Consider the following 20757-nt stretch of genomic DNA (forward strand, 5'->3'; position numbering starts at 1 on the left):
GTAAAATGAGGTGTGCCTGTGTTGGAATTTAACAGACACTGGAATGGAACAGCTGCCATACATGTAGAGATGCTGATTTAAGAACATTTTGGAGTGGCCTCTTAATTTTTTCTAGGGCTGTATATGCACGCTCTCCCAACCAGTAATGCTGTGACGTTGATTTCCATTGAGTTCTGTAACCTGCATTTGTTAATCAGGAAATTGTATGGGTCTTTAAGAAGAAAAGCTAAGGCAAAAATCTAAACTGCATTGTGCTTAGACATCTTTGCTATGACAGACCCTCTTTTAGCGCAGTTCAAATCCAGTCACACAAAATTTTTCCGCCATGTTCTGAAATGGCTGTTGGTTGTTGTCATGGTCTTTGAAACTCAATGTGACAGTCCTTATTTAAAGAGATGTGAAGGGATTTATTGGGTTTAATTAATACAATTTAGCCTATTCCTTTCCATCCCTATTCAGATGTATGGGCTAGACTGTCTTCACTCAACCGTTTGTGTACTCGTTTCCCACGTACCACTTTCAGTGGCTTTTAATTGTTGAACTTTACTTTATAATCTGTCGGGTATAACATTTTGAAACTGATGGTTTGCTCTTCTGTAATACCACACACTAACAAATTTTTTTTCCCTTGCCAGTGTCTTTGGGCAATTAAACATAATCAGGGTATTATGCTATCCCATGTCATGCACCAAAATCAAGGACTTGGGGCAACAAATTAAGAAAAATATATTGGTATTCTGAAATGTCAAAGGCTAACTGTAGATGGCAATGAATTTAAATAAAAGTGTAAATAGCAATTCTATGACTTATTTGTCCTCCTTATAGTAGTGGGGCTGTATGCATAGCAGTATTGGGTTTTTGTTTTGGGTGTTTGTTTTATGATTTTGAACACGTTCTGAAGATAAGATAGTGCCACAGCGCTCAATACAATTGATAGGAAGAGCCAGGGTGGAAAAAACCCTAAACTAAGGCCTGATTTTCCCAGATTTCTCTAAAACTACAACACATTGCTTGGATTTTTCATTTTAATATACTGCCCTCCATGACGAATGCAATTAACAAAATTTAACCTAGAAAAATTGTTGCTACATTTTTCATCTGTCCAGACAAAATGTAAGCCCTTTGGCTGATAACTGTTGCGCTTTGACCTGAACATGACTTCCTTTGTATGGATAAATGATGTTCTGTTGTTATCTAAACATAAGCATAAATTCATACACTTCTACAAAAGCATACAGTCAATCTTGACTGTTCATTCTGCTGTTCAAACAATAATAGAAGTTGTTGCTTTTGATTCAAATGGGTAGCTTTTTTGATAACACTGCAAGTGGAATACTCATAAAACTTAACTATCGATTCCATAATTGGGTTTGTGAAATTAACTTCGCAATGGAATCTAATTTGGTGCTAAATATTTTATGTTTTGAAAGATAAACACACAAGGACATTTGTGTTTGGAAGTAAAATGTTCCTGATGGTGCTGGGCCACTTGGATTCATCATATGATTCATTTATGGCCCACTTGATTGATTAATCGTCTGTGTGATTAAAATTTAACCATGCATTTTAATTAACTGTCTTATTCAAATTCTTGAAGTGTTAATGACTTTTACATCGAACTCCGTCTGGCGTCTGGAGTCCTTGCCAGCCTCTAAGAGAGGATCAGCACTCACACTTTCTCTTAAGTTTAATCATCCCCGTTAAGCTGAAAGAAATTGCCCCAAAGTTTGCAGTTTTTTGATGTTGGAGTGCTCTTCAGGGGTCCTCAAACCCAGATCATGGGGTTTTGAAGTACTGTTAGGTTTTCTATTCTACCTGCTAGTTAACTGCGTTCACCCTGTGTGCCAGGTGTAAATCAGCCCCTAGTTAGAGGACTGTAATGAAAGCCAGCCGATTTCGGGGTCCTGACGCATGGAGTTGAATTCCGGTGCTCATGACTGAACTTCGAAAAAGTACATCAGATGCAGTACTTTGCCCTTTCCAGTAACCCTGGTTTCACCTGGTTGCTTTAACTGTTTCCTCAGCCTTGTTGTCAATAAGAACACTGGCGGAGGATAGAGCTTTGAGACCCATGGCGGGCTTGTGCCCCACCTGGCCAATTCACAATGGTATGTGAATCCATTGGGACATAGTATCAGCAAGGCCAGAAAAGACTTGAGATTTATGCTTGCAAAGTCTACCCTCGAGTGAGTCATCTCCCTTCAGCAGAGTGGTGACCCCTCCCCCCATATGCCTATTACCTCACAGTTGTAGATGGTGTAGCAGCCTTTTGTTTGGAAATAATGATGAAGAGTTGAATGATGTACAGAAACTGGGTAATTTTCTGAGACCCTGGCTGTATATTCTCTGAGCCTCAGGATTATTGAATTTGTGGTGCCACGGTCTCTCCAGGCCATTGATAACTTGTTTCCGCAGTAGCTTCAGTGTCTAATGATTGGTGAGGTTGCCACACAGCCATTTCTCTCCCTGTTTTTATGTACATGCTATTTTGACTGGGGTTCTATTATCTGATTGTGCACAGCAGTTTTAAAAAACCCTGTTATTTTTGGTTTCTACTCCACAGGCTTCATTTCAAACCATGTGGCCATCTCTCCCTAATACCGACCACCTTTAGCATGAATAAGGTGGGAATAAAGTGATACCGAAGTCTTTCTTGGAAGAGCTTTCTTGGTATGTGGGTAGCTGTCCTCAGTTCAGTTGCATCGCTGATAGTGCTGTACCAATACAACGATTGAATGAAAATTTGCGATGATGTCGAGGTGTATGGAGCCAAATTGAGCTCAAATGTATTGACAGTACGAAAAGAAAAACAAAATTGAAATATTTCCTAGTATAAAAAAACTAAATTCAATTGTATAAAAAAATAGATTAAAGCGTGGTAAAAGTGTATCATAAAATCATTAAATGGATTTCCGCGGCCAATCTTAAAATGTCTTTGTTCAAACACGTTTTTTCCACGTTCACTTCTTTTTACGTTAAAAATGTCTTCCCACCTTTGTTCGAGTCATCTTTTCTCAAAACCAAGTTTTGAGCCTCTATTGGCGTGGAGGGGGGGCTTCATAGACGCTATGGTGGAGGTAAACTTAATAAGAAACATTAGTCAGTTTAACACAATCCTCAATGGAGTCTAGCGACTGCTGAAACGTGTAATGCCGTGGCGTAGTGCATCTATTTAGAGCAACAACATTTATTAATTATTTCTGGTAGATTCCACAATTCTCTTGTCTTTTTACTTAAAGAAAAAGTTAGTTATCGTCGCCTTTATTGGTAGTTATTGTATAAATATAATTCATGAATGAAAGACAAAAGTATGTTGTTTTGCCATGAAAGGAAATAATACGTTCTTATGCCATGAAATGAAATAGTTTTGGCAGACTCGCTAGCAATTGCTCAATTCTTATGACTATTCCAGTAAGTTAGTAGATACCGGTAAAGATTATTACTGGCTAAACGCTGTTAAAAGGCCTGTGGCTAATGCCGTATAGACGCTATTTGTGGTGGAGGTAAACTTAGTAAGAAACATTAGTCAGTTCAATGTCATTCACGAATGGCTAATCAACTATTAAAATGGCCAGTGGAAAAAGAGGGTTTGTAAGCCACATACTACTTATCTTTTATAAAAACTTGTATGTCTTGAGATTTGCCTTGTGCTTTATTGTGATCACACATTATGATCAGCTTTACAGACCTAATTTGACCGCTGGCTCAATCTCGTTGCAATATATCGTTTCTTGCAAACTTAGAAGTTTCTTTCTTTTGATTGTTAACAGGAGAAAACAAATTATATTAATCCAAGTTACATTAATGTTGTCATATTAAAGAAGTGTGTTCTCTAGAAAACAAAGTAACGTGGATTGTGATATGTATCATATTAAGGTACTTGCCAATACCCACCCCTAAACGCAAGTGGCTGCTTAAAGTGACATGGTGTTTGTTAGCCTTTTCTCAGTGGTGAGAATGACATTTTGAGAGCTATCAACTATCAAGATCATCAACTGTCTAGTAAACTTACTACTTGGCACATCTTGCACTGCCGACAGATGTTTGGCAAGTGTCTGTAGTTTTTCATGGTCTTGAAAATCTAACCTCACCTCTGGTATGGTAGGTTTTCGTTTGGCAAACAGCTTTCATACTGTCTGATCTATCTCATCTGATTACAATAAACAAATGACACTTCACAGCAGATTCTAAACCATTTTATTAGCCAATCATTGCTGTTTATTGCAATATATTTGTTTTGTGACACACAGAATTTGAATAATGTTGTATGACCAAAATACAACTGCTATAGGTCTTTAAATCTTAATTGAAAGTTTTTATGCAGTACATATTGTCAATTGAAATGTTACCCTGTTGACTTTAGTGTGTGTGTGTCTAGTAGTAGTGGGTCAAAAGCTCGGTGTTGTCTCTGCTCTGAAAGCTTAGGGCTTTTTCTACTCATTTGCACCTTCAAACTGAGTACACCCCTTCACAGTCCAGTGGTGACACTCAATGAAGTCAAACTGTGGATTAACCTTTCACATTAGAAGTAGACTGAATGAGGAGGAATTTCACACACAATTGTTTTTCAGGAGAAGTAGAAGTGGAAAGACATGAAGTCATCGTGAGTTGGCAGTTATTTTTTCCCTAATTGGAGAATGGAGCAAAAGCCACCACTCACAGGAAAAGACGCATTTTGATTCAAAGCCATGTTGATGTTGTTTGCCTATTCATTGGAGGCGTCAGTGTGCATTCAACATGCAATGATTTGAAGATGATTGTAATTAAAATTGCTATCGTCGTCTGTTTGTTTTTTGATATATCTCATTGATTAGCGAGCCATTTTACTATAGGATGCTCTTTGTCAGAAGGTAATTACCCCCACATTTCACTTGTGGCTGTTTTCCCTGGCTCTTCTCAATGCCATGCCTAATTACGAGTAATAGAAACGATGGGTTTGATGATGGAGCTCAGCCTTCTCCCCCCCAGACTCCTTGGCTAGATGTCGAATCGGCATCTCTTTCATCCACTTGCTTTGAATCAGACCACTGCTGTTTGAAATTCAGTGTATTCACGCTTTTGGGACCCACTCAAGTTTTAGTTTTTTTATGACATTAAGCAGGCCCTGTGGGCCCATTTCTGATGATCTGTTGTTTTGTTTTCCACTGTATTGTGAGCACACAATAATTCATATTCGAACAGATGAGGTCATACACAACATAGCTTACATGTGTTGCTTCAGCCTATTCCCATGAAGCGGTAGATATAATCCTGTCCATAAGAGGAAGACTATACATTTTAAGAAAGATGCAGGGATTGCAACGATGAACAGTGACTTGGCCCTAGTCAGCTTGTCATTGTAATGTGTTAGCTTAACTCCCCAAATATAAAAATAATTGACATTTCTCTAGAAAATTTGCAATTGACACTCTGCGAATGTCAAGACTGCGTTTCATAACCACAACCTCTGATTTTAATATTGTGTGTTATGGGTTTAACCATTTGTATTTGTAATGTTAGCATCTGGCAGGGTGTTGCATTTTATCGTTTTGTGTAAAAAGGCTTTTTGGAGTCATTAGACTTTGTCTTAAAACCTAGCTTCACTTCACTAGCCAAGTATGCTGCATATGCTGGCAATGCTTCTGAAGCGCTGCAGGCAAATGCGTGCTTCCACAAACATTTATCCCATGTTATAAACTGGGTGGTTTGAGCCCTGAAAGCTGTGGTATATCACACTGCAATACTAAGGTTATGTTGATATCAAATTCATAATAGCAATTAAGGCACCTCCTTGGTTTGTGGTAAATGGCCTTTATACCATGGCTATGGGTTATGTCCAGGCACTCAGTGTTGTCTGGAATAAGAACAGCCCCCTCCCCCAAGTCTTATTGCAGAAATAAACACCTGTAAGCCCAATGCTACTTGTCTCCTGGGAGACAGCTCTGGTTCTCTGAGGCAAGAAAGCCTCCAGTGTGCTCCTGTTTAAAGAAGCAGCTGAAGTCTGGAGGTTTGACTGCTGAATTCGCGAGAGCTGCTATTTTGTAATGAGAGTGGTCCTCCTTGGGTCGGTTGGGTTTGTTCGCTGACTCCTTCAGCTGAGTGCTGTGGGTCTTTTCTATTGGATTCTTTTCTATTTGATTGTTGACCATCCCTGGGGAGTTGTTTACTCACCCCCGCTTTGTTCATATGTCACGTCCGCTTAGACAGGGAGACTCTGGGGAGATGGGAACTATTAAGCTCTGCGGGATCGGTCTAGTTCTGCAGCCCCACTGTGAAGAAGAAGCCTGCTCTTGAAGCTGGAAACCTTAAATAAGAAAGGAGAATAGCGATTTGCTTTGAACTCAAACCGCTAGAGATATCTGCAGTAATCTCGCAGAACTCACTCTCCCACCTCACTGTTTAATAGTGTAGGTTGGGATAGTTGGATGATTATTGCTTCCCTGTAGTGGTTACTGTTTTGCCTTTGTCTTACCAGGATATATTATACCATTCACTAATAGAGACTTAGTTAATGTACACCTTTTCTATGCAAGCAATTTATACTCGATCGTTCGTTGTCAGACTTGCCTCATGCATGTGCAAAACAGGATTTGCCTATGTATGGTCTGAATATATTGGTGAAACATTTTGAGGAGCCCTTCCATTGAATCTGCATTAACAGTAGAATGTATGTTTTGAGTTTATGATTTCATTGTGCTGTGTGCCAAGGCTGATATTCCACAAAAACAAATTCTCACACACTGCAGGCACTGGGAGCATATGGCAAGAAGCTGAGCGCTCGCTCCAACAGGTAATGATGTGCTGGTTAACTCCTATCGTAACCCCCAGTCCCCACTGGTATATCAAATGTGCAGGTGTATTTAGGGTAAAAAGATATTGTTGGATGAAGGCTCATTTGAAATTACTGGCCTGTGTTGGTGGGGAAAAAACAGTTGACCCGTGCACCGCCACTGCAAATGGTGTTTATATGGAGGTATTAAAGAAAATGCAGTCTCGCTCAATCTATAAGATAGAGATCTTTATCCCTGTATGTTTCCACCCTGTTATGCACCTAACGGTGTAAATGTTGTTAGAAAATATATAAAGTCAATGACTAATATAACTATGTATTGCTACCTGCATTATACATTTGTTTTTATATTTAGACACTTATGTTAAATTGCAATAGTTGTTTTTGCTTCCCACCCTGGTATGCTGCTTTCCATTTTTAGGTTGATATTTTCAAATGATTATTTAACAATACTAATGTTTGCGTATTTTTGTATATATTGAACAGTTCAACTTAATAGATAGAAATGTTGACCAAGATCTGCATTTATTAAGTACCTGAGAGTAACCAATAGGTTTTTCTGACATTCAGACATAATCATTTTCTGAAAGCATACTGTATAAGATAAGAAAATGCACAAATGTTTTAGCAGATATTTTTAGGTCCAAATGGCATTGCATTGTATAGGAATGCCCCACTAATCACATTTTGTGTCTGCAAGTTACTTTTTATGTAAAAATGTGCTGCGTCTCACTGTCAGCTCATTTCATAGCACAGTGCTCCTTGGTGTGAGCCAATTCTGAAGAGTCTTTCCCGTCTAAGTAACCAATGAAGTAGCTTAAAGCGGCAGTCCATCTCAAAATGGAAGAGTGAAGAGTAAGAATGAAATTTCCTGAAAAAGTATAAATGTTTTTAAAACGATCCACTTTGGTTCATCACACGATGTGGTTGCGGGCTCTCACTCCCCTACTGATAACCATGCACACTCTGAAGTTGCTCCCGCAGCTGGTCTGCATAGCGTGCCACAATCATCGGCTGGCTCCGATTACAAGGACTGAGTACACTGTTTCTGAAGTCGCACATTAATACAATAGAACCAGGAGCTAAATGACCATAAGAACAGTGTTCAAACTCAATAGATGTATCAAGAAAATGTTATTCATGTGTCTAACAAAATGTTAATGTCAGGAATTTATTTTCTTTCTGTGGTGGCTATGGTTTTACAAGCACCACGGTAAAATGCAGAAATGCTGAAAAGCACAATTGTTTTGAAGTATCAGGCAAATTTAAAGCAAATGGCCAGTGCCGATTTCTGGCCGATATCAGTGCATCTCTACCGGTTACAATACAGATGGCTTTAGAGCAGTAACAAGAGATTTGATATCATACTCATGATATATGGTTTCATATGCCTATCAGTATTTTGGATTTCAACCACCCCAATTTATAAGAAAACATATTACATGTGTATGAAATCACATAACTTTGCTGTTCTATTTGTGTTTGCAACTGGTAAATAATGGCAATAAGGCACCTCTGGTGTTTGTAGTATACTGCCGTGATGTGGTGTGATTGATGTTTTGGCCATATACAACACCTCCTTGTTCCCATCCATGCAATGGAAAAGCACGGTTTTAAAACCTGCTTAAAACCCATGGCTGGCATCTAGAGCATTTTGTGTTGTTGGACCCCAGCTCTCAACCAATCAGGAAATTGCTAGTAAAAGTCAACATCAGCAAGATGCGTGCAAAACATCTATACAGCAATACCTGCCGAGAAGTAGTCTGTATACATGAGTCGCTATTCAGGACGAGGTGCTAATTGCTCAGCCTTTATTACATAAACCTGTCCATTAGTCTATATGTTGCTAACTTATTCCCCCATTTTAAAAGTGTAATCGTCATGAAGCTGCACATTCCTATATTTTTACATTGTTATATAATGCAAATTGTATAATTATATGTAATCATTATGAGTTAGCCAGAATAAAAAATGAGTTGTTTAAATTACGCATGCCAACTACAAAACCCACCATTTACTAGGGCTGCACAATATCCAAAACGCCAAAAATGGTGAATGATATGAGCTTCAAGCAAGGCAATGGGCATGCATCGAATGTCCGTAATTGTTTTTCTTGCGGGTTGCTGTAGATATTTTTATAGAATACTTAAATGCTTGGACTAATTCTGTTAAAGATTTGATGGTTTTTCAATGTTAGTTTGAGTTAACACTGCAAGTGCTAGTGGAGACGTCTGCTTCAAGTTTGCGAGTGGCACCACGATATATTGTCCCATATACACAACAGCATGGTTATTAAACATTTACAGGGTGCACCTTCAAATTGGGAATAAGTGTAAAATAGAAAACACTGAACTTTAACTCATTTTTTATTCAGGTAAATAGCACATTATGTAGGCTATGACCTCTATTTTTAAGTGACATTATCTACAGTGTTTACACCCATGTTTTAAAATCGCTAATCATAACCGCAAATTGCAATATTTGTCAAAGAAATCGCGATTCAATATTTTAGCCAAATTGTGCTGCCCTACCATGCCCTTGCCTTATCTGGACAGGCAGGCTGTTTAGTTTCATTGTTACCCCAAGGGCTTGACACCTTGAAACATTTAGACACATTACTACAAAAGTAAATATCAGCATACAGTTTTTACATGAATAAATATAGTTAGTTAGAAAATCTTGTCAAGTTCCACTCATTTGAACTTTAGAGATTGTTGTTACGCTACAATGGCAACGCAACAGAGGTGTGGAACAGCTTTGCATTGTAGTAGTTTATTGGAGGAATATATATTAATTTGACAGCTCACTGTGCACTTTGGAGCATTCTGAACTAACTACTTTGTCATGAGGAAATAGATGGATGTGTTCTAGACAAGTCTGCACACCTACTGGAGCGCAGGGGATTGTTTTAAAAGCCTTATGAAATGTAATGTTGTGTCATCACCTATCTCTAGAATATGAACTCAATAGTTATAACTTGATACTAAGTTATTATATGTTGTTTTTATTTTACCCATTGATATAACATAGGCTTTCACCTCATCTCCTGAGTTTTATGATTACATTTCATGATTTGTGTTTTGGGGTGGATTACCCCTTTTAAGGTCAAGGTCAGAATGCACAGAGAAAGTTACATTTGACAGACATGCCCTTACCTCAGGTCTAAACTAAAGCCATAAATAGTTCAAAATGTATCTTAATGCATGCTACTCTAACAACAGCATGCACAGTTTAAACAATGAATATGGGCAGATCTCAGCTTTAATTTGTGGGTATTCATATCCAAATTGGAGGAAGGGTTTAGGAATTACAGCTATTTAATATGTAGCCCCTTCTTTTTCAAGGGCCCGAAAGTAATTAGACAGTTGACTCAAAAGCTGTTTCATGGACAAGTGTGGGCTATTCCTTTATTTCTTCAATTAAGTGGGTGAAAGGTCCGGAGTTGATTCCAGGTGTGACATTCGCATTTGGAAGCTGTTGCTGTGATCCCACAACATGTGGCCAAAACGGGAATCTCAATGCACATGAAACAGGCCATCCTTTCATTGCCAAATAAAAATCAGTCAGACAGAGCAGGAACATTAGGAGTGGCCAAATCAACAGTTTGGTACATTCTGTGGAAAAAAATAACTTATTGGTGAGCTCTGCAGCACAAAAAGGCCTGGACATCCATGGAAGACCAAAGGGGTGGATGATCGTAGGATCCTTTCTATGGTAAAGAAAAGAAGTGAAGAACACACTCCAGGAGGTATCCAAGTCTACCACGAAGAGAAGACTTCATGAGAGAAAATACTGAGGGTTCACCACAAGGTGCAAACCATCCATAAGCCTCAAGAATAGAAAGGCCAGATTAGGCTTAATATTTGCCAAAAACATCGAAAAAAGCCAGCCCAGTTCTGGAACTGCATTCTTTGGACAGATGAAACTAAGATCAACCTGTACCAGAATGATGGGAAGAAAAAAGTATGGCGAAGGCTTGGAAAGGCTCATGATCCGAAGCATACCACATCATCTGTAAAACAAGGTAGAGGCAGTGTGATGGCATGGCCATGCATGGCTTCCATTGGGATTGTGTCACTAGTGTATATTGATGATGTGACAGAAGACAGAAACCGCCGGATGAATTCTGCAGTGTATAGAGATATATTGTCTGCTCAGATTCAGCCTAATTCAGCTAAGTTGATTGGACAGGGCTTCACTTCACAGATGGACAATACCCCAAAACATACTGCGGAAGCAACCCAGGAACTTTTTAAGGCAAGGTGGAATATTCTGCAATGGCTGAGTCAATCACCTGACCTCAACCCAAGCGAGCATGCATTTCACTTGGCAGATGGCAGAAAGACCCACGAACAAACAACTGAAGACAGCTGTAGTAAAAGCCTGGCAAAGCATCACAAAGAGGATACCCAGCATTTGGAGATGTCCATGCATTCCAGACTTCAAGCAGGCATTGCCTGAAAAGGATTCTCAACTAAGTATTAAAAATGTAAATGTAATTATGATTGTGTTAATTTGTCCAATTACATTAGCCTCTGAAATAAGGGGACTGTGTATGAAAATGGTTGCAATTCCTAAATGTTTCATACAATATTTTTTTAACCCCTTGAATTAAAGCTGAAAGTCTGCACTTCAATTTCATCTCTGTTGTTTCATTTCAAATCCATTGTGGTGGTGTACAGAGAAAAAAATTATGAAAATCGTGTCAGTGTCCAAATATTTCCGGAATTATCTATAATAAGTCTGTAAGTCATTGACAGATCTTTTTTCAAAGCTTATTTTTACTCTGTCTCCATTTCTCAAACATCCTTTTGCACCTATGAGAAGTGGAATACATTTTCTTTTTTTGTCTTCTTTAGCCATTAATTGTTCACATGGTTTTGCTTTCAGCTTGAACTGATTTATTTCATTTTCATCTATAATGTCTCCATCTAATGCTTTTTTTCTCATTTCAAAACGTATTGTGGTTTTTGGATAACGAAAGTATAGGTTGAGGTATGCCTGGAAGGTCTATTCATAGTACTTTATGCAATGTAATATCCTAATTTAGAATTTCTCAAGTGTGGGATTTCCAAATGAACTAGGGAAGGCATTATACAATTATTTTTATAATAACGCTATTATTATATCGCTTCTAAAAAATAGAACAATAGTTCAACTTTTCGTCTTCAACAGGAAATTAGACTGAACAGAATTATAAATGCAACACTTTTGTTTTTGCCCCATTTATCATGATCTGAACTCAAAGATCGAAGACCTTCTCTATGTACACAAAAGGCCTGTTTCTCTCAAATATTGTTCACAAATCTGTCTAAATCTCTGTTAGTGAGCAGTCCTCCTTTGCTGAGATAATCCATCCACCTCACAGGTGTGGCATATCAAGATGCTGATTAGACAGCATGATTATTGCACAGGTGTGCCTTAGGCTGGCCACAATAAAAGGCCACTCTAAAATGTGCAGTTTCACTGTATTGTGGGGGCCCTGAAAACCAGTCCTTATCTGGTGTGACCACCATTTGCCTCATGTGGATGAATGGCACAACCAATGGGTTGGCACAACCAATCACGGTATCTCTGTGCATTCAAAATGCCATCAATAAAATGCACCTGTGTTCGTTGTCCATAACAGACGCCTGCCCATACCAAAACCTCACCGCCACCACGGGCCACTCGATCCACAAAATTAACATCAGCAAACCACTCACCCACACAACGCCATACTGCCCTGTACAGTCTTCCATCTGCCCTGTACAGTGAAAACCAGGATTAATCCGTGAAGGGAACACCTCTCCTAAGAGCATGCACATGAGCTTCCCTGAGATGTATCTCTGACAGTTGGTGCAGAAATTCTTTGGTTATGCAAAACAAGTGTTGCAGCAGCTGTCTGGGTGGCTGGTCTCATGATCTTGGAGGTGAAGATGCTGGATGTGGAGGTCCTGGGCTGGTGTGGTTACACGTAGTCTGCGGTTGTGAAGCCGCCTGTGAGGAGGATGGATTATCTCGGCAAAGGAGAAGTTCTCACTAACACCAATTTAGACAGATTTGTGAACAGTATTTGCGAGAAATTTGTATTTTGTGTACATAGAGAAAGTCTTAGATCTTTGAGTTCAGATCATGATAAATGGGGGGAAAAACAAAAGTGTTGCGTTTATAATTTTGTTCAGTGTATTTCTATCTACCAGTTTTTTGGTTGAACAATAATATTTACCATGACTCAATCTTATGAAGCTTCCCATTGGTTGTGTATTTTTAATTGTCCAGCTGCTGAAGAATAAAGCAGCCTTCATTGCAGAGAAGGCTTCTGGCTTGCTCTGCCCTAATATTGTCCTGCTGTAATAAAAATACCTCAGAGTGAAAACACTTATTTTTTTATTTATCTGTACCTCAGTGCCATTTCTCAGGAATGCATTACATCTGTAGAGTAAAAGCTTTCTCGAGGGTGCTGTTGATACTTTTTTTTTATTGCTTTTAAGCTCTGCTCAGCAATAGTTCAGCTATGTTTTTTGACTGTGTCTAGGTCTTTCAAAAAATGTGGGTCAATTTTTTGGTGTAGAAGACTGCTGAACGCTCAGACCGGTAAGAAAAACGAAACTTATATATTTTTTAAAAACACATCACTATTTTGTTAGTCATGCCTGTTGAACTCAAGAAATTACCTTTGCTCAACTGTGTTGTTTATTCACCAATTATTATTGCAGGAATTCCAGGCATATGTAACTGTTTTGGAAAACGTGACTATGTTCAGCATGGCCATATCAGCACTGCTATTACATTCAATATCAACATATCCTAGTGCTATTGGTCATGAATGACTTTGCGATTACGTTCGTTTTCTTATCATCGGAAACCAGCCGCTAGGGGTCATAGTTAAATAGAGGGATGGTAAGGATGGTTGGTGGGTGTTTCTGCAACCAACTTTCTGTCTAATGGTGTCGAGTTCTATTGCAGCAAGATACTTTTTTTGTTGGGGAATTGTGTTATTGAGACAGCATTTTTTTCCTGTTTTTGCAATCTTAACCTTCATCCTAACCCTGACCTCAGTACTGTGATGCCTAAACTTAACCCTAAGTTTTCCTTCACCATTAACCGTAAGTGTTATGCATTTTGAATCAGAGTTGGTCCCTTCTTGTAAGACTTCTTCAGACAGTTGAAGCATTTTGGTGCTGATGTTGAGAGCACGTCACTGGATTTCCTTTAAAGTTGCACACCAGTCACATGATCATATATCTGAAATATCTTTACTGCTGGAAAGCTAAACCTTGCAAAAATATCATTTGTTTAGAATACTAGCCTTTTGAAATGACATGTTGCACGCCTAAAACTCATTTTCATTTCGATTGTGATTGGTGGTGAGACAGTGAGGTCACGTCTACACAAGACATGAAAACTTTGTGAATTTGAGCTTGACAATTTCAATGTGTGATTAAACGATCAGGGTACAGAACACATGGAATTGTCACAGAGAGGAGGTGAATTCATCCAAAGGGAAGTTTTCTGGATACACAATCAAGCATTGCATCCGCTGGGTTTGAATGGGGATTTTGATATGTGAGTAATGCTTTGACGATCCCTAAATTATAATATTAGTTTTTGGACCTGTCTTCTCTTTCTTATGATTGTACTTTACCCAATGTTCTTACAGACCACTATGTTTTTGTGTAGTACGCACATTCGTACAATATAACTGGTAAATACATACTATAAATTGTGTATATTGTCTTGATGAACGTTTTGTATATACCACTTTGTGGGCCCGTTAAATCTATTGTATACTAACTAATTCACTTCAACCATTCTATCTAAAGGACTCAAATGATTCATATTTCCTTGGCACACCTGTAGGTGTCAGTAATCATGTCTGATTGCAATTACATGTCACCGGTATACTCTGCTCAAAAATAATTGAAACCAATGGAAATCACCAACTGATTCAGGGCTGGAAAATCAAAGTAAACAGTTGAAATCACAGGCTGTTTCAACTTGCGTGAATTTAATCAAGGCATAATGTGACTCTGTAGTGTGTATGGTCCTCACGTGCATGTATGCCCTCCTGACAGAATCTGGGCATGCTCCTGATGAGACGGTGGGTGGCGTCCTGGTTGATCTTCACCCAGACCTGGATCAGGGCATCAGTGAGCACCTGGACAGTCTGTTGCAGTACTTAGTGGCGCCGGATGCACCTATACTTAACGTCCCAGAGGTCCTCAATTGGATTCAGGTCTGAGGAACGTTAGGGCCAGTCAATGGCATTAATGCCTTCGTCATCCAGGAACTGCCTACACATTCTGGCCACATGAGGCTGGGCATTGTCCTGCACAAGCAGGAACCCAGGGCCCACTGCACCAGAGTAAGTTCTGACGATTGGTCTGCAGATTTCATCCTGGTACCTAACATCAGTCAGAGTACTGTTGGCTGGCACGTGGAGCTACCCTCCCTGTATATGCCTCCCCAGACCATCACTGACCCACCGCCAAACTGGTCATGCTGGATGATGTAGGCAGCATAATGTTCACCACGGCGTCCCCAGAATCTTTCACATCTGTCCCATGTGCTCAGAGTGAATCTGCTTTAATCTTTGAAGAGGACGGGGCGCCAATGGCGGACCTGCCAATTCTAGTGTTCTCTGGCAAATGCCAATCAGACTGCCCGGTGCTGGACTGTGAGCACAGGTCCCACTAGAGGTCGTCGGGCTCTCATGTCTCCCTCATGGAGTCTGTTTCTGACAGTTTGGTCCGAAACATGTACACCAGTAGGCCTCTGGAGGTCATTTTGTAGGGCTCTGGAAGTGCTCCTCCTGTTCGTCCTCACACAAAGGAGCTGATGCTGGGTTGATGCCCTTCTACGGCCGTTTCCAGCTCTCCTTGTGTAATGGTTGTCTTCTGGTATCTTCTCCTTGCTATTGAGACTGTACTGGTAGACACAGCAAACATTCTTGCAACGGCTTTTATGGATGTGCCATTCTGGAGGAGCTAGACTGACTGTGCAACCTGAGTGGGCTGCAGATACCGCCTCATGCTACTATTAGTGACAAGAATGCTAGAGAAGAACAGTCAGGAAGGATAAGGAGAGGGCAATTGTCTGTAGTAGCCACCTGCAAGACCATTCCCTTTTGGGGGTTGTCTTGCTGTTGCCTCTCCAGTGCACCTGTTGTCGCTTTCATTTTCTGTTACAACATTATCTCTGGGATTTAAATCCTGCACCTCAGCAATTGACAGGTGTGCGACAACCCGTCCTAGCTTCCGTTGTTGAAATGAAAGCATATTTTAACATATCAACGATTAACATGGTTGACAAGTTAATCACGCCGAATGCAGGCAAAATGTAAACCGTTTTTCCTTTGCTTTGCTCTACTTTTTAGAACGAGACTGACTTTCCCGAAAGTTCGGAAGGTGGTTAGCAAGCCCTTGCCTCCCACCACCACCCATTCCATCTCTCATTGGACCAGGCTTCTCTGGAATTGTTCCTTGTGTTTCTGGTCAGTGGCTGAGCTGGTTTATGCTGTGAGCCTAAAAGCTATACCATTGAGCCAGCAATGACATGATGATTCACTGACTCAACAAGTCAGACATCTGGTGTATGAGTCAGAAGATTGCATCCAAGTATGCCTCTGAGTAGTTTGTGAGTGAAATAAATTGAGCATATGTTCATATCATTTTCTGAACCTTAAAGCGAACATCTCATGACTGGGCATTCACTGTCAGCAACACAGAATTGAATGCAATCAGGAAAGCATTTAATCAGGGCTTGTTTACATTTCGAGGGAGAGAATAAAATACTAAATAGACTTAGTTTGCATAGTCATTTACGTAGCATTTGAATTTACACCGGCATTTTCGAGACATTACGCAGGATTGTGGCCGTCAGTTGTGGGAACATTTATTGATGTGCTATATTGAGTGATATGCACATGCTACTTTGGAAGGTGGCATGTCAAGCTATCAATAGCTAGCATGTCAAGTCTTCTTTGATATGTTTCTGAAAATGTAATGTAAACAAGCTCTAAGTGTCTGGGTTAATTTTTTTTCTAACCTTTCCTGTAAAAGACCAGCCTACAATGTCTACATTCAATGCCATGCTACACTCAAGACCATTACTTATTTTTACTTGCCTTGGGGCTACAGCACTCCGCCTCACTTGAAAATTACACTTTTATTTGCTCATCTTTGTCTTCATTTTGTTCAAATTCGTAACTGGGTCTAGCAAATAAACCCAGGCTTTTCTTTTCTTACAGCCTGCCTTCTCCCTAGGCTAGGCCTTAACAGCCGAACTAGGCTCTGCACCATTGAACAACTCTCATCTGTTGCCCTTTTGTTGGGAGAAAACAGAAAATATGGTGTTCAGGGAGTTCCATTTTAAGGACTATTTAGAAGCACAGGGTTTTGGGGAAACTTGACACTTTTGATGCAGCCCTTTTTCAATGCCGTTTTCAAAAATGGCTTTCGATCAGTTGTCCCCAAGAAGAGTCAATATTTATATTAATATAATCCTGGCTGTCCTCAGCAGCCTGCTTTTAAGTAGCTTGTCATTTCTCATGCATTGATTTGAATAGACCGTTGCTAGGTTCCTTGCTTATTGATGTGATGGCAGTATGCCCCAACCAGGAACTGAAGATGCAACCATCTGGCATCTACCACAGCCAGCTGGCTTGTTTAGTAACTTTGAAGTTGTGACATTTGAGTAAGGCCTTAATGTGTGTAAATTAACGAGTTTTGTTGCTAATTTGACAGTAGATCTTTCATGGTATAGACAAAAACAATGTTCTGCTGTGCTTGTTTATGTCTGGAATGGAATTATATGCCCATGATCAGATGCAAGTTCTTTGCAGTTTCAGCAAGTGTTCACACACTAAAATGATCATACATATATATTTTTGTCCTGTTTTATCCAAAATGATTGATTTGGCAAGATTATTAACTCTGTTAGGTATTTGTCACATACACATTTTATGTATTATAATAATTTTTTTCTCTGCTTTTGGTCAAGCTAACAACCACTACATCAGCAATGACAGAACCTCGTCAAGCCTGTATAATGGTTAGCATTTAATTGCAGTTAATATAAGTCAATGGTGATCAACTCATTTTCTGTAGCATCAGCACCATGAAGTTGCCGATCCTCCAACAAAAAATGCAATCACTTGACGGGCCGTTAGGATGGCGCACAGTCATTTAACCCTGTTGTGTAAAATGTTCCATTAGCATGCAGTCAGGATCAAGAGGTCAGCGAGCTGAGTATGCAGAGGCCTCTCTGGCTGGTGTGGCCTCCCCATGAGTGCCTTTGAGTCGGATGGAAAGTAGCCAAGACTGGGTCCAATGGTGGAGCCTCAGCTGATGGTCCTTAATCTCCCTTGGGTCTCTGTAGTAATGATTCAACCATGTAGTAATCCAACTGGAACGCCCCGTAAATGACCATTAGCAAGCCCATTCTGGGGTACGCATTCAGTTGTAATCCTGTTATTTGAAGGACGGTGGGCCAATCATCATTTTGGCAGCAACTCTGAATGTCGTACATTTACACCCAGTCTTCTTTTCCGATACTGGCACTTTACTGATGGGATTTGCTGCTTAGCTTTTTTGGTCCAATACCATAATGTGCTCATGCTGTGTTTTATATATTAATGCCAGTCAAAGGTATGTTATAGGTTGGCATGTTTTGAAAAACTGTTTGGATTAAATAGTAGGGCTGTCAATTATTGTTTTGTAGACTTTTTAGATTTCAGAGAAATGTGTGGGGTCATAATGATAATATTATGTTTTAATACATTTGGTTTTTGAGTGATCATCTCAGCCATATAGCTTTTGCTGATGTGATCTTTATACTACACAGCAAATGGATCCGCAATTGACTGAAATATTCGACACTTCATAAAACCAAGGGGCAAAAATGTTATCACTTCAAATAAGGTCTTTTTGCTCATCACCAACTTGGCGTTTTGACAGATGTGTAAATATCTTCAGTCACGGTTAAGTTTGTCAACATATTTGCTTCAATTAGCTCAACAAAAAGATGAATTTGCTAACATTTAGACAGTATTGATGAAAGTTATCTTATCCTATACCATTGATATTTACACGGTTATATCAAAATGGCTAACACGAAACAACAATCCGATTTTAAGTGGATCTGAGAATCCCTTATAGAAAACATTTATAGTGTATGAACAGAAAGAGACTCTTTCCCAGTTGTGCCGCAAAGTTTTATGTGGATTATGACTATTTCAGGCAGTGGAATAGTCAACTGATACAGACTAATCTGTCAAGCGTAAGACTACCGACTAAACAGTTGTTTAGTCACATCAGCAAGGTCAGCCCTACTAGATAACTGGGCATTGTTTTTTTTTTTACTCTTAAACATAAGTACCCCAGATCTGGGGTAATAGAACGTTAGAACCTTTAGAACCTTTCAAATGTTGCTGCGGTAGTTGTTTATCTTCCCTCTCCGGCAGAGTAGAACATCTTTGCTATTGGTCTTACTACCTTTTATGGGCATACAGACTTTTATGACCCCTCCCCTCCCCAGCATGCCTCCTGGCTCAAGCTGGCACAGCTGCAATTTGGAAACAGAGGAGCTGTCTGACAAACAGAGTCTAAAGTTTAATTCGCAATGAAGCCAGACACTCAATCGATCATAAGGACATACATTTTGGATGCCTGGGACTTCATCGATCCAGCCATCTTAGGCGCCATCTTTATTGGAAAGTTGAACACTTTTCTCTTAAAAGGTAAGCTCTGGTTTGGTCTGTGTTTGAGATAAAGCTTCCAGTTCGGTACCAAATTAATTGTTTGGTCCTTAGAACCTTAACCAGCCTATTGGCAATGTTATCCGATCATGTATGACTGATAAAACATTGATTGTCCAGGGGGTCAGTATGCGTTATTACGCGTGGATGCATTAGTTTCATGAAACGTTCCATTATCATTGAAGCTATGGCTAATTTAGCATAGCTTTAGGTTGGATTGACAAATCTAGTAGCCAATTAGATGGTCCCTTCTGTGGTAGGCTGATTTTCCCAGGCGGTGGAGTGCCTCTTTATCGATCCTCAATGCGCAATAGATCAAAGGTCGCAAGGAAATTCACTGGGATGAGAATGTTGTGTTTTATTGTAGAAAATTGGTTTCTATACTAAACAAATAGCATTTAAAACATTACAGATGTACATCAAAGAGTGGAATGATGTAATTTACAGATGTGAAGTAAAGGGACACTTGGCCCCACTTACTAAAATAGCTGCCCAGATCTAGTACTTAATTTTTTCTGATAATGTTGAAATGTTTGGTTAACCATAGGATGTGTGTAAAGCTGGTTATATCAATATTTGAGTTTTAGCCTGTCCATGAAAGAATAGAAAAAGTAAAAACTGTTGTGTGTTCTAGCTCGGGTCCGAAAACCTTCTTTCTTCCAATCTACATTCTGCTGAATTCCTCAAACTTCCAGGTGTATTTTATACAGAATACCTTCACTGTGCATGTCTTGACAATATATGTGCACATAAATTGCAGTTATAATGGGCAATGGCAGTATAGGTGGAATTCTCAATTTCTTCATTTACATTCAAGAGGTTTTAAATTGTTCCTTGAGCTCAACAATACTCTGAACATTGTTTCATATGGTGGAGGAGTAAAGGATGTTTTTCGCTTGCTTTCACTAAAGACATAATCCAATGTTTTTATTGTCATTTGCTCTTTGGAGAAGTCACCACTCTCTGCTCAGTCATTTACCTACCTGTTCTTTGTGGGTTTGTATCTTTTTGTTGACGTTGCAGATAACCCTCTTCCCAAGGCTGTATTTGGGGTTTTAAATGCTTCCATTTATCCATGCACTGTGTATGAAATCACCATACCTTATGTTGATTATTGAGTAGGCAAACCCACCTTAATGTTCGGTAACACCACCTTGTTAATTTTCTGAAGACCCCAAGCTCTCACTTACATGTGTGCTAATCTAGCCATAGAGAGTTAACAGAGCAGGCAATGTGAGCTGGCACCATG

At 39.6% G+C, this 20757-nt stretch overlaps 1 protein-coding gene across 3 annotated transcripts in view; it reads left to right on the forward strand.

Annotated features, from left to right (window-relative positions):
* The window catches only part of LOC105008063 (dolichyl-diphosphooligosaccharide--protein glycosyltransferase subunit STT3B), a 127861-nt gene that overhangs the window by 35925 nt on the left and 71179 nt on the right, over window positions 1-20757 (forward strand). The window contains exon 1 of one of the 3 annotated variants that reach the window (XM_029122878.2): window positions 19475-19490. The exons of the other annotated variants lie outside the window; for them this stretch is intronic. The gene's annotated coding sequence lies outside the window, so the exon portion shown is untranslated. Of the gene's footprint in view, window positions 1-19474; window positions 19491-20757 lie in introns of those variants that run through there. 3 annotated transcript variants of the gene reach the window in all.

Source organism: Esox lucius, chromosome 10 (assembly GCF_011004845.1).
Source record: "Esox lucius isolate fEsoLuc1 chromosome 10, fEsoLuc1.pri, whole genome shotgun sequence".
In the NCBI taxonomy this organism is placed as follows: Eukaryota; Metazoa; Chordata; class Actinopteri; order Esociformes; family Esocidae; genus Esox; species Esox lucius.